The 21647-nt window shown below is 37.9% G+C and overlaps 1 protein-coding gene across 1 annotated transcript in view; it reads right to left on the reverse strand.

Moving 5' to 3' along the window:
- Window positions 1–21647, reverse strand: part of hs3st4 (heparan sulfate (glucosamine) 3-O-sulfotransferase 4) — a 117846-nt gene that overhangs the window by 94561 nt on the left and 1638 nt on the right. The window lies entirely within an intron of this gene.

Raw genomic sequence — 21647 nt, forward strand, 5'->3', positions numbered from 1 at the left:
TTTAATTAAACTTGTGCACAATTATGAATTTGATTTCTGATCCTCTGTTTGCATACAAAGTCCCTTTTACGATCATGGTCTTGTTACATGCTCTTGCTGTACATGATAAGGAATAATTATCTTTCAGTGACCCTGAAAGATTCACTTTTCTTAGAATAAATGAATAATCGAAGAGTTCTTTGGAACTGATTGATTGTAATATTAATTTGGCTTACCTCAAAGTTAATCTAATTAACTGACCCAAATATTAATAATTAATCATAATGGGTAATTATGGATTGTTATTAACTGTTGGATCTTATATGTTGTGGGCCTATTTATTTGCTGGAGGTCCTGGACATCTTGTTCAGATACATGGTATTATGGATTCTAGCAAATACAAACAGATAAAAAATAAAAACCTCTCTGCCTCTGCTAGAAATCTTATAATGGGCCGTGGTTGGATCTTCCATCAGGACAACGGTCCAAAACAAACATCAAAATCAACACAAAAATGGGTAACGGAGCACAAAATGAAGCTTCTGCCATGACCGTCCCAGTTCCCTGACCTGATGAGTGGAGTGAACTGAAGTGAAAAAGCACCAACATGAACTTGTGAATCTGCAGGATCTGGAGAGATTCTGTATGAAGGAATGGTCTCTGATCTCTTGTCAGTTATTCTCCAAACTCATCAGGCATTATAGAAAACTCAGATCTGTTATCTTGGCAAAAGGAGGTTGCAAAAAGTATTTAATAACAGGGTGCCAACAATTATGGCCAGTGTGTTTTGGAGAAAAACATTTATTTTATAATGTGATTTACCCCCCACTTTCAATTCTTTTACTTCAATGAAAGTGTAGATTTTTGTGAATTTTTTGAATGAAAGATCAAAAGGATAAACAATGCAGATTTATTTTTTAAAGCCATTTTTTATCATATTTATCAGGGGTGCCATCAATTTTGACCACCACTGTATATATATATATATATATATATGTTTTAAATCTCATGAGCTCATTAACATTTTCAGTAATAGTAACTTTAAAGTTGCTGATTGACTGGACAACACAAGTTGTAAATAAAACAAAGATTATTGAAGTATGTTTTACAAGAAAATACCATTTATGTCTTCCTAATTCAAAATTGCATGTTTAATTCAAAGTGTTATTTGCCATTTCTTTGTAATTACTTGTGACATTTACTAGCCATTTCTGAGTGAAAATTGCTTCAAAGTAAATCCTACACAGTTTTTTTTTCTCAGTGTACTATATCTAATTGCTATTGAGTTGGCAGTCTGGTAACCAAGCCGATTATATGAATATGTGAACTCGAGCACAACTGTATTGTTATGGATGTTAAAATGCCATTCATATTCTTCATAGAGATATTGATATTTAATGATAATGTAAGGCTTTCTACCATGAACTTAATGATTTGCCTTTTTAAAAGCAACAAGTAAATGTGTTCCCAGGTTCATTGTTTTAAAAAAAAAGTGTGTTTAGTAGCATATTCTCCAATATCCTGAACAGAGATCTGCCCAATCAGAGCTGCTATTATAGAAATTGGAGGGACAAAATACATGCTAAATAAACACACACATACTGTTAAAAAGAAGTTTGTTTTTTTATTCCGCAATGAGCATTAAACTGATTAAAAGTAACAGTAAATACATTTATAATGTTATAAAATATTTCTATTTAAAAAAAAAAAAAATCAGTTTCCGCAAAAATATTAAGCAGCACAACTGTTTTCAACATTGACAATAATAAGAAACATTTCTTGAGCACCAAATCAGCATATTAGAATAATTTCTGAAGGATCATGTGACACTGATGAAAATTCAGCTTTGCATCACAGGAATAAATTACATTTTAAAATATATTCACGTAGAAAACTTTAGTTATTTTAAATTGTAATAATATTTCAATTTCATATTTCAGTTCATCAGTTTACCATGTTGAGATAAGAACGACATATAGCCACGATAGCTAATGTCATTTTCTGACATAACCTGAGATGTGTCCTGAACTTTAACTCTTAAAAACAGAGGTTCTTTAATAGTGAAGAACTTTATATTCAGCAAATAAACCTCTTATAATCAACCATTTTGTGATGTTAAGGACTCTTAAGTGGCTAGTTATCTTTTGTATTTAATTTTTTACTTTTTGTCTTTTAACTACAGTCTAAGCCTCTGACAGCACATTCACTAAATGTTAGGAATGTGCGCCATCTAATTTCATAACAGAAACGTTGTAACTGACTGGTCGACTAATTTAACAAACCCCTAGAAGACAGTCAAAAAACATATTTATAAGCAATCCATATGAAATAGCCTACTTTATTTATGAATCAAACAGCTAAATCCCATACTGAAAGCAGGTAAAAAACAGATCATATCGCTGCTCACAATTGCATTCTGATCAATGTACATTAAAATTAAGATTTCACTTAAAGGGGTGGTTCGGGATTTTTGACATCGGACCTCATTTTTAAGTCAGCCTGGTTGTTATTCATCAGTGGAGACATTTTTTTTTTAAAATTATCCAGTCCTTATATTTGGATAGTTAGCCGATGCTAGGCTAGCGCGAGTCAATGGTATATGTTAGCCAGCCATTAAAAACCGTTTTACCCACTCCACAGTGCACCAAACGCAAATCAATTATAACACTAGACTATCGATGCAAATGTCCGTTGAGAGAATAATGTTAGAAATCAAACTTACCTTTCATCTCAATGATCCCAAAGGAACTAGTTTCTCAGCAGCTGCGGAATTTTACTTTGCTCCAGTTAGTAATGCGGCAAAAAGTAAACACAGAACAGAAGCGCACTACAGTTGTGCCAGCGGCAGGTAAATACACTTGCGTCATGTGTGTACCGGCTCACTCGGTTGCCTAGGTAATCAATATCACTCCGCTGCTGCTGTAGACAAGGCTTATGATTGCAGGGAACAAATTATAACTAATGCAATGTGATGAAAGGTAAGTTTGATTTCTAACATTATTCTCTCAACGGACATATACATCGATAGTCTAGTGTTATAATTGATTTGCGTTTGGTGCACTGTGGAGTGGGTAAAACGTTTTTTAATGGCTGGCTAACATATACCATTGACTCGCGCTAGCCTAGCATCGGCTAACTATCCAAATATAAGGACTGGATAATTTAAAAAAAAAAATGTCTCCACTGATGAATAACAACCAGGCTGACTTAAAAATGAGGTCCGATGTCAAAAATCCCGAACCACCCCTTTAAAGGGATACTTCACCTCTGGGAAGATGAATGTGTATTTAAAATAGGTCATTTAAGTAGAAGAAATGTGAAGAAATTTTTGAATTTGGAGCTTTCTAGACTGAGAAAAGCCAGAAAATGTATTTTTGGCTTATGTGGATGAAAGACAACAACTCCCAGAATGCACTTGCTTCGCTGCCTTAGGAGGCCACGCCTACCGGTAAGAGTGCGCAGTTGAAAACAACAAGGCTAGCCTACGTGATGAGTTTGCCAGGGATTTAGAGATCGCCCAAAATGTCCGGAATTCGGCTTTTGCGTTCTACAGTCGCCATTCATTCATCATGTTTACTGTGGCGAGCAGGACGAGGCTGACGGCCGCAGGAGAACGGCGCGAGGCCGGTGGCGTCATTACTGAGACGCGCCGGGTCTCGCATCTCTCAAGGAAGAGCAGGAATTTTCTTAGCAATGGTAAAACGCACATCAACCGATCACTTGTTTAGCGTTCATGTAAACACTACATTCAGATTCACCAATCGGAATGAATCCAGTTAGATTGAAACAAAAGGTGTGCATGTAAACAATGAATGGCGACCGCAGAAAGCAAAAGCTGAATCCCGTACATTTTGAACGATCTCGCCCGCCAGACAAGTCCGGGAAAAGGAGGATGGTAACCCCTACTTACTCAGCTTTCTCCTACTATTCAGCTTTCTCCACAGAACAAGAGCCTGCTAGCTTAGCTTCCAAAGAAAGACGGCTAACACTGTGTACATTCTGTGAGTGAGATCCCACCCTCTATGGGTGGGTTGAAAACATGCGGAACAACGCCATCTACTGGCTGTAGTCTTTAGCCTCTGGCCAGAAAATCCTCCGATGACGCAAAATGACGATTTTTGCGTCATCGGAGGATTTTTTCCAGACAAAAAATACATAAATCTCTTGTCTCAGGGGGATATGAGGGTGGAAAGCATGGTAATTCGAAAATACTACAGGTTTTCTACTAATACAAAGCTTAATGCTAAATCCTGAAGTATCCCTTTAATCAAAGTTGGCCTACATTGATATATTTAACTGAATCAATGGGCAGTGCAGGACCAATAAGTATAAACTCAAATAGAGTTTCTCAAATAAAAGTTAGCAAACAACTCAGCACATGCCAAGGCATTGTTGTTCATTACCACCGTTTGCGCATCTGCCTTTAAACACGCTTCTTGTGTATGAAAAATATCTGTACACATAGCAGGTGGCAAAACTGTAAGAAAAGCTTGACGTGTCCACATTATTTAAGAGTATTCTGTTCATTAGGATATTGATATTAGATCTGTTGTTGCCGGGTTTAATTAAAAATGTTGTAATTAATAATCGTTTGAATTCTATGAGGGTAGGAAAGATTGTCAGTCAGTCAGAATCCATCCTGCTTTAAAGAGCTCGAGCCTTTAAAGGGGCAGATGGCATAACTGCAGTTTGTGCTTATAATGAACAGAGCGTTATTACTAGGGGTGTGCCATATCATACCGTCCACGATAATACCGGTATAAATTTTTACATGATAAAAAAGTGTCATATCGCGATATCAATGATATAGCGACGCGATGACGTATGGCGCATTTACGTTCCCTAGCGCGCACAACAACAACACCTGTCTGAGCGCGAGAGCAGCAAGTCAGCCTCCGATGACGATTTAGCAATTTCACAAAACAGCTTGAGTGTTCAGCGGTGCTGCCGACGCGCGTCTTCTCTCTCGCGTTTAGGAGTCGGGACATGACTGAATGGTCTCTTGCACAATCGGGCCATCAGTGCATCGTAACTAAAGTTTATAATTTTCACGTCTTCTTAGTCTTATCAGTTTAAACAGTCAAGCGATTTTAAACTATCCAGTAGGCTACTCGCGCGCTCTCTGAGAGATAGTTGCACTGCGTGCATACATAAGAGTACAGCTCGCGAGTAACAAAAGTTATTTTTCGCAGATTATATCGCTTTAATGGGGGGAAAAACGCAAAATTGTGTAAAACATCCGGTCTTGGCAAGTATACTCGTAAACACAGTCGGTTATGTATAAAACGCATGTGACAGTGTGACAGACAGTATAATGAAAACAGCAATGGATCCGGGCACTAGCTGTAAAAGTGACAGCAGCCATAGGCTATGTGTCTGTCATTAATGTTGTCGTCAAAACAACAAAAGATAGCTTTAATTGTAATGAATGAGAATTATTAGCCTGTGTATTTAATTTAGTCAGGAATCAGAACTAAAAGACTATGTGTTATTTTACATTTGATTACTTTATTCTGTTTCTGTAGTATTTCTGAATACTGGAGTTAGACCTACACACATTTAACATTTAATTCAAAGATTGAAATCAAGCTTCCTTGTGTTGTGTAAACTCTTAACAAAATTACCACAATGTAAAAATGCAATGAGTGAGCAAACATTTAGGTGAGATAAACATAATAAGAAAATTTTCATCAACAACAACAACAACAAAAAAAGTCTATATCATCATAAATATCATTATCGCAAATATTCTTGAAATATCGTGATATAATTTTGAGGCTATATCGCCCACCCCTAGTTATTACCCACTGATTTGGATGTTAATACAGATATTATTATAGTTATCTTCATAGCTATTGTTCTTGGTGTGAACGGGTCTTTATGCCCACTTTCATTGGTGAAATTGCTGACATACCAGGCATAGAAAACACATGAATCAAGGATATCTTGCATATGGACTCTGGCCAACTGGGAATATTGTATACTCTCATATACAAGGGAACATATAGAAATGGCATGCAAGAGCAAGAGATAAAGAAACACACACACACACACACACACACACACTGGCTGGAGCTGCACAGGAGTAATGCTGTCCTTTCATAATAAACATGTCCACATCTCACATCCAAGTTGCTCTAATATACCAGAGAGAAAATTTATGGCACATCCCTGATTTGTTTGCTGTTATTAATGGGGCAGGGAGGAAGGAAGTGTTCTGTGGCTGCCAAGTGCAATATCTGACCTCTGAGAGTGCATTAAATCAAGGCATTAGGGCCTGTGTTAATAAAAAGGATAGCAGAGGCGGAGCACCTCGGCCAAAACAAACACACCCCAGACACAACAAACGAACGGCCCAGGCTTCCAGCAGCGCAGGAAGGAGAATTAATATTGGGTTTTAATCTACCATATTAGGCCAGTGACCTGCTGCAGTTGACTGAGGCGTGAAGAAGATCTCTGCAGATCCTTTGGATGAGCTCTGCTTAGAGCTGTTTCCAAGCGCATGTCCATCAAACTGGGACAATGCCCTGAGTGCAGATTACAGATGTTAATGCTGTAACCATAAGTGGTCACTCCAATTAAATCAAATCAAGGCTCCAATTAGTGCCGAACTGGATTTAACATCAGGATGCCATGGGAGAACCTTTTTAATTTCCATTGTTCTTTAAAATTCTTTACAGCAATAGGTGCCATGCCAATGTCTTATACTCAACCCGCTCCAAGTGGGATTCCAACCGGATGTGACCTATACTCCTATTTTGAATTTTGAATGGATTATTACAAAAGCAACTTCCAAGAAAATATTTTTTTTTATCTTTAAATATTCTATTTTAACACAATTGTTTGCTTTGTTTAAAGCGTTGAGACAGAAAACCATTCACATGACTACAATTGGTCAATCTAATCGAATTACATTTTGGGATTTGAATACTGGTCCACAATTGCACTATAAACACAAACTGTGACAGTACACTTATGACATCTTAAACTTAAAGATCTACTATATACTTGTTTTTTTCCTTGGTCATGTTTTATCTCACCTAGAACAATAAGGGACAGATTTTCTGTTATTTGCACCATTATTTAACGCCCCCCAAAAAAGCATGTCTTAAACCAGACACAATGCAATGCTCCGGGTAGATTGCGTTGGTCATTATGGAAATACACAAAACACAAAGAAAAAAACAACAACAAAAAAAGCAACACGAATACAAAAAATAATAATAATAATTTAATAAAAAAAGTGCATGACTCCTGTACATACTGGTGTTTCAAATATCCCAAAAGGGCATTGCAGTTCAACCTAAAATGTTTTACAACAAAACTCATAATGACTTACTTTATTCTGTGGAAACCAAAAGAAGAATTATCAAAGAATATTCAAGATACTTATTTGCATACAGCAAAAGGACACAAAAAAAAGCACCATGAAAATGCATTGATAATCCTCCACCTCTTATGTAGCTCTCAAATCTATTTCATGCTCTGCAAATTCATTGCATTTGGCTTCAAGTGACAACCATTTGGCATCACATGATGTGCCTGGTTTGTAAATGCATGGAACAACGCGAGTAAATTAGGACAGATTTTCATATTTGGATGCTAATCTTTTAACTTGTGATACCTAGAACAATACACTGATCTGAAGAACCTATTATGTAGCATGAAAAACATTTTCAATCTCCAATGATCCATACAGCCAACCCTATGAAGCAAAAAAAAAAAAAAAAAAAAAAAAAACCCTACCAGTAGATTTCACAGCAAGTTACTCTAAGAATGAAGCCTTGCATTCACAGAAATTGTGTGACAGATGTCCGTTTTCATTTTTACAGACAATGGTTAAGAGTATGTGGGTGGAAATCATAAAAGCTCGCCTGGACCACGTCTGACTGGTGCTGAGAATGAGCCTTTCCATACCCAGAATCAATTTGAAAAAAAGAAGCAGCTTTCTCTGAAAAGTATTGGTAACCACTCCGAGTCTGAGCTGTGGTCACTTTTAGTGTAACTTACGACGCTAAAGACCACATGGACTGACGGAAATGTCTGTTATTGTGCTTGTGCCACGGGAGACTTCATTACATTCATTATCACAACAGGACTGCTTCACTGAGTTTCCATAATTGACAGAACATGTGGTGGACTTTGTTGCGTCTTTCATTTGAGAATAATGCAAAACGCAAAAAGAGAAATGCACAATGTCAGGGACAGAATGAAATAAGAGCTAAAAAGCTAAAGACACATGTAAAGCACAGTGGGGCTTCTTTTGCTTAAGGTAGGTGGCACGTCTTTTCATTTTCATGCCACCTTCTTGTGTATACTTCAATTAGCATGAAGGTAATGCCGTCCAAACTTAAGAGTTCATTTGAGCAACTTTTATGTACCCATTTTCATGTGACCTCTCTTTCAGGCCATCTTCATCATAACATCATATCATTGTGCCTGATGAAGACCTGATGGTCGAAAACGTTTTGCTATAAATAAATTCATTTGGAGCAGCTATTTTCAGTGTGCTTCTTTTTTTCATCTTCATCATAACATGATTGTGAATCTTTATGTATCACATTCCTTTCTCTTGGCCCTGTTTACACCTGGTATTAAGATGCGTTTTGGCCGATCAGATCACAAGTGAACAACGCTAAATACAGGCGTAAATGGGGTCTAAAATGTTTTGAGCTTGTCCATTTTCGACAACTTCCAGAGATAGTCGAAAACACATTTAAATGCTCATGTGGTCGAATGCGTTCAAACAGCCAAAAAAAGACCACCTACTGACCTAACGCATAAACATTAAACTTTGTTGCATCTTACATGTTAAAGGGTTAGTTCACCCAAAAATCAGTAATTACTCACCCCCATGTTGTTCCAACCCCGTAAGACTTCCGTTCATCTTCGGAACACAAATTAAGATATTTTTGATTAAATCTGAGAGCTGGATCACTCCTCCATTGGCTTCTAAGACATTATAACTTGCTGGCCCAGAAAATGCATTAAATACATCGTTAATATAGTCCAAGTGACTACAGTGGCTCAATCTTAAGTTTATAAAGCGACGAGAATACTTTTTTGTGGGCAAAAAAAAAACTAAAATAACGAGCTAAAACACTACGTGAAAATACTCGAGGCCCAGAGAGAAGGAAATGAAAAGTGGAATAAAGTCGTTATTTTTGGGGGGTTTTGCGCGCAAATAGTATTCTCGTCGCTTTATAAACTTAATATTGAGCCACTGTAGTCACTTGGACTATATTAACGATGTCTTTAATGCATTTTCTGGGCCAGCAAGTTATAATGTCTTAGAAGCCTATGGAGAAGTGAGACAGCTCTCAGATTTAATCAAAAATATCTTAATTTGTGTTCCGAAGATAAACGAAGGTCTTAGGGGGTTGGAACAACATGAGGGTGAGTAATTACTGACAGAATTTTCATTTTTGGGTGAACTAACCCTTTAAGAGAGATATTTACTCTACAAATGCGGTAAAACAATGCAGCATAAACCAATTCTGTGAACCATGTGACCACAGAACTGTATTGACCCTGGATTGCTAAAGATGTGTTTGAACAAACCATTGAGCACAAATTACAAATAAATGGCAAACTGACATTGAATTCCCCATTTATGATTGCTACTCAAATCAAAACACAAGTCTGTGTGCTGTCTGTGCTCAAATAACACTTGCCGTAAGAGACTACATGAATCTCATTCTTCAGCTTTCACAGTGGCCCAGTGGTACTTGGTGTCAAATAATCCTGTCAAACGTCACCATCCATGGCTACAAAGGTACTGCTAAAGCATGTGATGATAGTTAAAATCCCAGAAACCCTGTGTGTATCCACCCCGCATGATAATCTTAGCATGACACAGTCAGCCAAAGGCGAATTCTAAGAGAACTAAGCAAAGAAAAATTAACTGTCTCCATGTGCCTCAGCCCTAGGCATCTATCAGTGTTGAGAATGTTTTACAACACTTTGACACCTCAAACCAAAAACGTCAAGAAGAGAACATCAGATATGTTTGCGAGGAGGTAAAGAACAGAAGGAACTGTCAGAAAGCAGCAATGCGGTTTTAAGAAATGGGCACATTACAAGAGTCGCAAATTAAACTATCTGTTATTAAACACTAGGTATACTGTAACATTCCCTCTTCTCGCAACGCTCTGCTGGTTTACTAATTATCATGCCACGTTCATTTTCTACGCCCCGGAGCGTTTGTTGGATTTACCCAAGGTGGAGCGCGCATGTGTTCAGCTGTTTTATTCCAAAACAGATCTCCGTATGAGCGATTCAGCAGGAGCTGTGGCTATGCAAACCCAAGGGCTGCTGGGATTGCTTCATTTACATTCCACAGATTGCATCAGGAATTCGGAGACGTTTTCCTTTTCTTTCTTTTTTTCTGCCTGTTAATTGGAGACAGCATGCATAAAGAGATGTGCACTGACACGTAAGCACAATAGCAGCATCACAGGCGAGTCCCTAATTAGAGAGCGTTAATGACTACAACACATGCTTGACCATGACCGTGATATTCTATCAGTCAGTAAACGCTTCCATTTTTCTGGATTCGGCACCATCCGCCGCATACGTCGGTAAGGCATGCGTGCATTTTGCATCGAGAGGCAGTCGTTGTGGCAAACGCTCCTCTCCATCCATCTGAAGATGTGTTTACAAAGCCTTCATTTCGGAACGATTCTCAGCCCAGCGCGCGCGGCCCCAGCGTGACGTTGATTAGGAGGCTTGTCAGAAATAAACTGGAGAGCCCCATTTCTCCACAAACCTGTATTCATTTAGTTCTGCCAAGTTATACAGTGCCATATCTCTGCAGGAAAATCCAGCATGACATTAGAGTGAATTTTGCCCTTTTAAAAAGAGGGTTAATCTTTCTTTCTTTCCCACAGCAACCTCAATCTCTCTCCGGCCCAGTACGGCTCTTGTGATCCCAGGCTACTGCACTAAATTAAATTAAATAAACCCATTAGTTACAGCACTGCTACCTTCTCACCTCTGCCCAGATGCGCTTTCATGGTTTGTTGGCCTTTTAAAGTAACCGGAGGACTGAGTATGTGGAGGCTGTGATTGGAAAGTGACCTTGAATGAGTTCGGGTTCATTGTTTATCGAGATGATCAATTAAGCCTTTGTGTGTTAACACTTTTCCGACTGTGTTCCGGGTTAAAAATTAACACAGATTCCAAATATGTACAGGCAGCTGAGAGGAAAATGGGGGGGTGGATGGCCGTGAAGAAAGAGTCTGCGTCACTGCAACACGTTAAAAATGTGTGGCATGAGTAAATGAATGGAGATCACCAATCCGGCAACACGCTGATAGCTCGAGCTGCATGCCTGAAAGAAAATAGTCTTATTTCATTATTTCTTTCACGTTATTTCATTCCGCCTGTTGTGGTAAATCACAGAAATATGTATTATCTTTGAGATAAAGGGAAGAAAAAAATGACTAAAGCAGGGAGATAATTTAAATGAGGATCAGTGGTGAACAAAGAACATTTTGAATACCTCAACAAGTGGCATAAGTCTACCTCAATTTCCCAACTCCCTTCATAAAAACAAGAAGCCTCATTTTTACACCTCGTTTTAAACACTCCAGGTACCCAAAAAGGTATGTTTTAACCAAGCATGAACTCAAAGTTGCTCAGAATTCTTCAAAAACTGCACAATCACATAGGGGTATGCAATACAGTGCAACAGTTGGGTTCTGGAAGCAAAAATCCTATTCATTGTTTCCATAGAGAAAAACGCTTTTAACAATTCTGCTGAAAACTTTCAAGATGTACATTTTGTGAGCTCAGAGGTTATTGAACTATGGTAAATGCTTTTACTCAAGCCATCAGTCAGCAGAATTTGAACTTTTAACAAATAATAATAACAGCAGTATTTAACAGCAAAGTACACATTCATAAATCCTTAAGAGAGAAAAATCTAAATCAAATAAACAAATCTGTTTGTTCTGTGAAGCACTGTCAAAGATGTAATTGTTCAATATACACTCCACAATCTATTCAACAACACTTTTATACATTTGTCAGTGTACACAAATAAATTAAATATTTTATACATATCTGTCAAAAGGCTACATTTATTTGATAAACAATTCAAATGGTTTTCTTTTGTAAAGTATTTTAAAATGCAGTTTATTCCTGTGATGGCAAAGCTGAATCATTAAGGGGCGTTCACAAAGAATGTGCTTTTCCAATCCACTGTGCATGTATGTAGTATATAAGCCTAAACATAAAAAGACGGACATGTTTAACATTGCGCTTGCATCTTTTGCAGAATGACACGGCATTCTAAAAATGCATGCTCAAGTTAAAAGAAGGTCAACCCATTAAAAAAAAGTGTTTCTAGTTTCTATTATCAATGTTGAAAACCCTTGTGCTGCTTAATAATCTTGTGAAAACAGTGGGGGTTTTTTGTGTGTGTTTTTTTTTCAGGATTATTTGATGAATACAAAGTTCAAAAGAACAGTATCTATTTCAAAATGTAAAAAAAAAATTGTTTTAACAATGTTAAAAGTCTTTATAGTCATTTTTGATAAATTTAAGATATATCCTTTATACACATACATTATTGTTCTCTTGTTTATGATTCAAATACGTGCAATTGTAGTTAATAAATAATCATTTCAGATCTGTTTGATTTAGTAGGATATGGACTCTTTAAATACGTTTTTTTTTTTTTTTTTTTTTTTTTTTTATGCCTATGGAGAAAATGAATGGGGAAAATGCTTCCAAAACCAATATATTTGATATTTTCAGTTTCATTTAAGCCAGAAACGTCAGTTACAACTGTGTATTTGCATGTGGTATTTGAGTAAAGACAAAGTATTGCAAAGTAACTTGCCAATATTGCTATAAAATGACAGGTTATGCTGTGACTCCAATTCACTCTCTTCCAAACACCGGGGGTACACATCCTTATACCTTTTATGATAATCAAAAGTCATAGTCAAGGAATTTTAAATGCAGTTTAAATTAATTATGCAACACCATGTATGATGTTACTAGGCAGGCACAGAACAAGCAAAGTATGTCAACAAAACATCACGCGACCCAACATCTCAAGTGCCGATAATCAAAATTACCCCAGCAAATCACCTTTCTAATACAATTTGCAATTATCATAATCCTTAAAATCATCCTTTTACGTCTCATCAGCTTAGTCCAGATCTAAAAGGATGCTTGGCACATGTGGCCATTACTATTGTGAGCTGAGATGATATTGCGGGACGTTCTCTTGGGGTGTCTGATTAATGGTGTATGCAACTTGAAACCTCAATAGACAATGACACAGGAAAAGTTCCCAAAAACGCATTCAAAGTCACTGAGTAACACATCTACACAATCTAATCACTTGGTGTGTTGAAACTATGTTGCACTCAGTTTAAACTTCCAAAATACCATCCCTACATTGTTTCACACTATACTAAAATTATTCTAACTGAATACCTCATGGTGATTCCAGGCAAGGAAAAACACATGAATAAATAAACAACAGAAAGCAATGAGAAACATCAAAGGCGATGGGGCAATCATAGCAAACAAGCTTCTGTAAGCCAATGAATGTGTTTGTCTTTGTTTGTGACAGTGACTCAGGGGTGTTAACAGAGGAATTAGCTCACACCTACGGAGTGTAAGCACATCTCACCGACATAATTGAATTAAGCCTGTCACAATCTTCTAAGCGGTGTATATTATTGAAGAAACCGGTGGTGTGAGCCATGTCACAGATCCTTCACCGAGCAGCATTGCTAAAAAGCTGGCCCGCTCGCTTTGTTTGTTCACATTTAGTTTTTTCAAAACAAGGGAAATACTTCATTTCCAATCTATTATTCCACTGGCAGACAGTTTCACATTGTTGTCCAAACCCATATGTTGTTCATTTTTCCATAGGACACAAAAAGTAGTTTTTGAAGAATCGCCACTCAGAACAAGTACATGATTCAGTGCTGTCAAGACCAAAAGAAAAGATGTACATAAGCACCAGGATTATAAGAGTAGCCCATGCAATTTATGTGAAGTCTATTGAAGCCCAACAATAAACTTTTTTGAGGAACAGAGCAAAAATGTAACTATTTAATCACTATAAGGTTGTGTCCATCATTGTGTTCGGTTACTTACTGCACAACCAAGCAGTAGCATCAATTTTGTTGTCAGAGTATCAATGAAAAACAACTTAAATTATGAAATTTTCTTCACAAAAACCTAAAGAACAATGACTCCAGAACACAAGTTGTACAGTATGTACCACACTTATGGTACTTTTTTTGTCCTTTAAAGGGATAGTTTACCCCAAAAAGAAAATCCTGTCGTCATTTACTCACCCTCAAGCTGTTCCAAAATCATAAGAGTTTTTTGAAACACAAATGAACATATTATTAATAACACCTAAGAGATTTCTGTGCCTTTATTGAAATCCTTCATTGGTTAAATATTTGCAGAACTCACAGACAGACGTGATGGGTAGTAATGATTTATGGAAAAAAGAAAAATTACGGAATATGGAGATACGACGTTTCCGCCTAACAGAAACGTAAAATACGGTAAAAGGAAGCTCAAACGCACTTGATTGAGGCACATAACGACTCTTCAACAATTCATGAAAGAAAAATGTAGCACACAAGAATAGAACAACATGAAGGTGAGAAAACGATGACAGAAATTTCACTTTTGGGGAAACTATTCCTTTAACTAGAATCCTCTATCTGTCAGAGCCATATGGCATATTAGGATTTCTCTGTACTGTGTCAGATGTCACGGAGAGATGCAGGTGAAGCCATGTGTCACATTCCTAGCAGGGAATCAGATTTTTTTTCATCCCTACAGCTCCTCTGAGGAAAAGTAAAGCCCTGCCACGGTAAATGTCAGGTCAGAGGAGCAGCCGTGAGACACGCTGGAAGCCGCATGTTTGCCCTGACTGCGTGATTTCAACGTGTCAAGAGTTCCTGTCTGAACTGCATTAGCTTGTTTTTGGGTCGTGTCTTGAGACTGTATCACTCACCCAATACGCAAAAAGGGAGGGGGTGCTGCAGAAAACGCAGGGAGAAAATTAGAATCTTGTCAAGTATGACTGACATGCCTATTTGTCCCAGGGAATTCTCATTCAGAGAGATTTTAAGATGGCTGTAAACCAGCTCTTTGTCGAACGAAATCATTGTTCCTTCTGAGTGGAAACACATCATGGCAAATCCGTAGAAAGTAAATAATCCCTTTGAGAATTCATTTAAGCTCGAAATGACTTAAGTTTACACTTTATTTTTGGCTTAAAATAAATAATTTAATACTTGTGCTGTCATTTTCAAGCAGTCCATCCACAATGTGGGTCAAAAAAAAAAAAAAAAAGTAACAAAGCTTAACCAGCCTCCCTATATGCTTTGCAATGAGGACAAGGCTCAGGTTCTCATTCACAGACCCAAAGCCAGACAGAAGCTGGGCTTTAATGGCAGATTGTGTGATGATGCCAATAGTTTAATGCCTGCAAATTAAATTGACAAATTAGATTGTTAGCGTAAATGAATTAAACTTGTGGAACTGGAGGAAGGTCATCACTTCAGAAACTTTCTAACACGATTCAGCCCAGCAGGCAGCGAGGATGTCTGTCAGAAAGAGCAAAGCGTTGAGGAGCGAGTAAGAAAAAAAATGTATTCCAGAATCTTGACGACGGGTGAATTTTCCTCTCTCTGCCTTCAATGACAGGATTCCACGCATAGCTCTGGTACCACAAAAGAAATGGACTCGAATAATCTGGAAGGCTGACCTCTGAGTAAATTCCGCAATATAAGCTCACTATTCACCTTGATTCTTTAGGCCATGGAGAACCTTTCTCATAGACCGCGGCACCGTGTGAACGCGTACACCTTAATGCTCTTTGACTTTAAATCCCAGATGTAATTGAACTGTCAAGACTGCTGTCTGGGAAATGTTTCCGGAGGGCCAAACAATATGTGCGTGAGTATCCGCGCAACCCCGAAAGCCGAATACGGATTCCGGAAGATGCCTGCATATCATCAATACGTCAAAACAAAGTAACAGCGCATGTACATTTGCGATTTTCAACCTCCAGGAGACGCGGCGGCTGAATCTCAGCGTTGGAATGGCACAATGTTTGCAACTATAGCTAAAGGATGACAGGAAGGGTGATAAACATGTGAAGTGGCGGGGCGGACACTCCTGTAGTCACTGGGCCTCTTTTGTGCTAGTGAATTTAATTAAGTGGAAATAGGGGGATGAGACAGACCTGACTGCAGCAGTCCACTCGCTCTCAACAGGCACAGGGGCATGCTGCTAATTAAAAAGTTTAATTCCACGACTGCCACGTTGGCATCCGCGTACCCAGAGGTGCGTCCTTGCACGCCTTGGCGGAAGCTTATCAGGAGCAGGCAGATTGGGGCATCCCAGGGAGGTGCAAGAGCTAGGCTGTGTGGAGAGAGATGGCATCCAGCTTGAGCTGGGAGGCGGCCCACTTCCCCTTACAGCTTTGAGCCAGCAGTCGGGAGGCGAGAGTCGGGTTGAACTGCAGCGCGGCGTGCTGAGGCAAGGTAAACAAGGGATAAACGGTGGATTTGGGTTCTGTCCTGCTTCGCTCAGCAGTGGATCTGCATCTGTGACTCACTCCTCCTGTCAGAGGCTTGTGTCTCGACTTCTGACGGGAGGGAATCAACTCTGCAGGCTGTTCATACTCCTCACAAACTCGCCGACGATTCGCTACACCCAGTGGCCCTAAAAGTATTAAGCCACACTTAAAACATTTGAATTTTATTGCATTAGATTAAACAAATTTATCAAAGCAAGTGGCATGGCGCTGGAGCTTTTCTCACATCTAACTTTCCCAAGCCATTTTTAAAGGTGTGAGGATTTTGAGTGGATGTATGAAGTCGGTTCTCCCGAGATTCACATTGGTGTTCTAGCAGAGTATCCACAGTCGTTTAAATAAAAACAGGAAATGTAAAAATAAAAAGTAATTCAAAACATTAATAAAAACTATAATCTCACTGACATTAAAATAACACTGGTTTGGAACGACATGAACAAAATGATAGATATCTTCGGGTGAACTATCCCTTTGAAGTGCCCCTATTATTTTTTGGGGGATATTACCTTTCATTTAGTGTGTAACAAAGCTGTTTGTGAATGTAAAAGGTCTGCAAAGTTTCAAAGATCAAAGTGCATGGCAACTGGATATAATGTCTCTTAAAAGAAATAACTGATTCTGAATTGCCTGAAACGAGTTGTCAGTAATTTACGAAACCTACGTAGGATTGTAACAAATTTGCATAATGCCAGCCCATGGTCTTCATTGGCTTCCCACAAACACCGTCTACTTTGTTCCGCCCTCAAACACTGTGCTTGTAGCCTGGAAGAGTTTGGTTTGTGTTGTCGACATGTTGAGAAGAATCCAATTTTCGAATTGATATGGTAAAATCGACTATTTACAAGTGCAGAGGAAGCCTCCGGAGCTGAAATTCAGTAAATGGGTGTTTGGTTTCCGAGTATAGACCAATCATAGCAGAGTAGGAAAAGGAGAGGTTAAGAGCGACCAAATCCTTTATTGCACCATTTCAGGCACTGTGAGAAAAGAGGTGATGCTGCAATATTATGAGAAAAGGTAGTGTTTTTTTTTACCTTGAATACATGTAAACATATTGTAGGAGACATGCAAAAACCAAATTAGGATCCTTTAAAATAGCAAAATATGGGCACTTTAAGGAAATATTCCATTATAAGGTAATATCTGTCGATGGTATCTCTGGTATGTTAGCAATTACCACATTCATCCCTCAGTTTGTTAATACATTGGAAATCTATAGGGCAAAAATGCAAGATGCTATCGATAGAGCTTAACTTGCCTTTAACTCACAATATTCCTTTAAACTTCAAAAAGGAAGGAATGAGACATTTCTGAAGTTCTACACTTTAGGAGGAAACAAGGGGGCATCAGGGAATAAATAGGTGGTGAAATTAAAGCGCTTCATTGTGTAGCCTTGTACGGGGCAAGAACAATGCGTGGGCTTCAGCGGTGTATAAGCTCTCATTGATCTGAATGTATTTTATCTCCAACAAAAAGGAAGAGACCTTGGTGTGGGCAATGCTGAATCTTTGCTATCTCTTGAAAGGCCACCCCTGTTACAGGCTTACGAACAGACAAAAAGATGGAAAAACTCTCCTGAGGTCAAATAGCTGAAGGATCTCCAGCTCTGAATACTGTGTGGGGGACTATTGAATTGAAAATCCTGCAATTTGTTCTCTTTACCTACTTCACATGTATAGCAATTATAGACTGCTGGAATGTTTATATCGTCGCAAAATGTATCTATATCTTCACACAGCTCTGTATATAAAGTTGGATGTTATATCCAACTTTATCCAATATAGCATATCTCAACTGCTTGATTGAAAGTTTGTTGGTTATGTTACCTGGTTGCCTTAAAATTTGGGGTTAATGCAATGAAGGAGATTGATTTAATAAATAGAAACTATTACAAAATAACCCCAAAATATGATGTTATCTGAACCACATAAATTATCTCATTTGATTTATCAAAAGATAAATAGTTGTGATAGCAAATTATGAAAATATATAAAAAAATTTCAAGTGTAACTATATTATCGCCCAGCTGTGATATGCTAAATGTAGGAATGAACATATTCATTTATTATAAACATTACAAACATCACGATTTTCTCTAAAGGTGCTTTTATGTGTTTTGTGAAAAGAGCTATACAAATTTGACTTGACTTGAAAATAATTATTAAATATCCAATTACAATTTAATTTGTTTTTGAAAAGCAATGATTTCAAGCTATAGTCTGTTTCCTGAACATTTTTGTTCATTGTTGTTACAAACAGATATTCTCACCCCAAAAGTCAATGTTGCTGTGTCGGGCTAGTCGAGATGCTCAAAAAAAGAGAAATATTTTGCCATACAAATGGCTTACTTTGAGTTGCCTCTGCATATTAAGCTGGGAAATTAGTCTTTTATCACTGCAAAAATTACACACTTCAGCTTTAACACTCTCTTCTTTTTTTTTCTTTTTTTTTTCTTTTTTTTTTTGCCTTCCTGCACTCCTTTAATCTGAGAGTGGACCCCAGCAGTGGTGCGCTTTGTCTAATGATGCCGAGCTATTATTATTTGATAGAGGGAACGCATTACCCACGCAGTGAAAGTGAGGCTTCTTTTAAAAGCAGACAGGAGTTTAACAGAGCATCCGGTCCTCCCTGACAAGCCTTTTAAACATCGCGTCAGGCTGTAAAGGAGGAGCACCATCATATTTCAAGACTAAAAAAGACTACCTAACTCCTCCTGATATATATGCCCAGCAAATGAAGCCTTTCAAAGAGCCTTTACCACTGGATGTTTATTTACCATGGCTTTAAAATGTAAAACCAGCTTGTCTTTGAGACTTTACATGTAGGAAATGTGCAAACCAAATTGCCTTCATGTACAGCTTAAAGGGACAGAAATGTGGATTCTGTCATCGTTTACTCACCCTCATGTTGTTCCAAACCCATATTTTCTTCTGTGGAACATAAAAGACGATATTTTGAAGAATGTTTGAACTGTTTTTTGTCTATACAATGAAAGTCAATGAGGCCCAAAGCAACATTGACTTTCAATATATGGATTAAAAACATTCTAAATGTTTTCTTGTGTTCCAAGTAAGCCATACAGGTTTGTAAACTACATGACAGTAAATAAATAATGACAGAATTTTCATTGGTAACACTTTATTTTAAGGCAAGGTAGTTACGTATGTTACGCTACTTACTATATTACTACTCACCATTACAAGTACTGTAACTAACCCTAAACTTAACCCTACATTAAATACATGTAGTAAAGTAATAAGTACTGACTAATTAATATTACTCAGTACTTACATTCTTGTCACCTTAAAATAAAAGTGTCATCCTTATCTTATGCAAATTCTTTACATTTTATGAACTACATGTTTCACACATTTAATCTTTACAGCCAGAGCTGAGTGTGAAATGAGCCACTTCTGCAAACGCCAATCAGTTTGCAAGCATTTGGTGAGATTATGAATTCAAAAAGCCAATATTAAAACACAAATGTTGACATGTCCAGCTTTGTCAAAACAAATAAGAGTTAAAAATGCACATGTGATATTTGTCCCTTTGGTGCTTGTGGTAGGCCATTTCAAATCTGATATTCCTGCAAGCTATACATATGTCAAATGCCAAGCGCATGTGGAAACAATTTTAGGGCCGCTTAAGGGATTTTCCAGGCTCAGAGACATTAAAACACACAAGCACTCTTAGGTGTTATTTATGTAAGCTTGTCATCCCCTGGTCTAATGAGCCCCCAAACAACGAGTGTAATGAAACAGCTCGCATTAACACCCGGGCAAATGAACGAATGTTGCGAGTTGGGCTCCCTCTGAAGTGAATTGCGGCAGATGTTGCTCGGCCCCAAAGCTCTGAGTCACAGCCCAAGGCTAGCAGATCCAAGCGGATCCGGCACACACCGCAGTGTGACTTAATGCTCATTCGGTCTCTACCCCTCAGCCGCTCTTCGTACGGGCGTCTCCTCACCATAGGCAACTGCTCGGCTGAATGATGATTGGCCTATGTAGAACAGCACTCCGAATAAAAACAGCCTGGCTGTAATAACCTGCACCGGTTCAGATTGCAAATGGAGTGGAGAGATGTTAACTATAGGAAACATGACTATAGCTGAAGAAGGCTGACAAGTCGAAAGCGTGCCAGCAGCGGTTGAGGATGGGTGTGTGGGAGCACATACACCTGAGTAAGCACCTCATGATTTGAGCACACCTGGGAGTCCGGAGCACAGGCGTGCTGAAAGAGCTCAACGGAGCATTCACTGCACCTGGCTCTACTGAGCAGCGACTGTGAACATGAATTCGGCATGAAATGAAACAGTCGTGCTGCTGTAGTAATTATGTTGAAGCTGGACTAAAGCATATTGCAGCCTGGAACTTGGTTCTCTTGAACCATCACATATGTGTTAGTCTAATGACTATTTAAATTACTAAATTTCAATTCATGCTCTTTTAAGATGCAGATACAGATGACCACTGAGTCTATACATACTTGAATGCAATACGTAGAGAAGTAGCCTATATTTAAGATTATTATTGTTATTTATTGTATTTAAGATATGTTGACAAGCCAGTAGGCTACACCTGATCATGCAGTCAGGCCTGATTAAAATAATGATGAATGCTATTTCTTATTTTGGAAAAAAATAGTGTACTAAACTTGAGCCATACATCCATCTTATGTTTCAAACAGCTTTGATCATCATCATCACTATAAATATTAAGACAGTTTGTATTCAAAGATAGAGTGCTTTATTTTCTGAATTACAAAAAAAAAAAAAGTGCTATGAAAAGAAATGGTAAACAATTTCTGCAATCTCTGAATGCAAGCACTTTTTCATAGTAAAATAAAGGAAAGAGAAGTAATATCTGATATATGGGTCAATGACATAATGCTCATTGATGATGTGAGGTTTTTGCCTGTATTTATCAAATAATAATAATATAAAAAAAATGCATTTATGATTTCTGATTTTTTTTTTTATTTTTTTTTTTTGCAATTTCGGCATAATCTTTCATCTCATCATTATTTATTTTCGTTTTATTTTCTTATTTTCAAAGTTGAATAATATAAATAAAAAATA

The sequence above is a fragment of the Abramis brama genome (assembly GCF_963993115.1).
Source record: "Abramis brama genome assembly, chromosome: 1".
Classification (NCBI taxonomy): Eukaryota; Metazoa; Chordata; class Actinopteri; order Cypriniformes; family Leuciscidae; genus Abramis; species Abramis brama.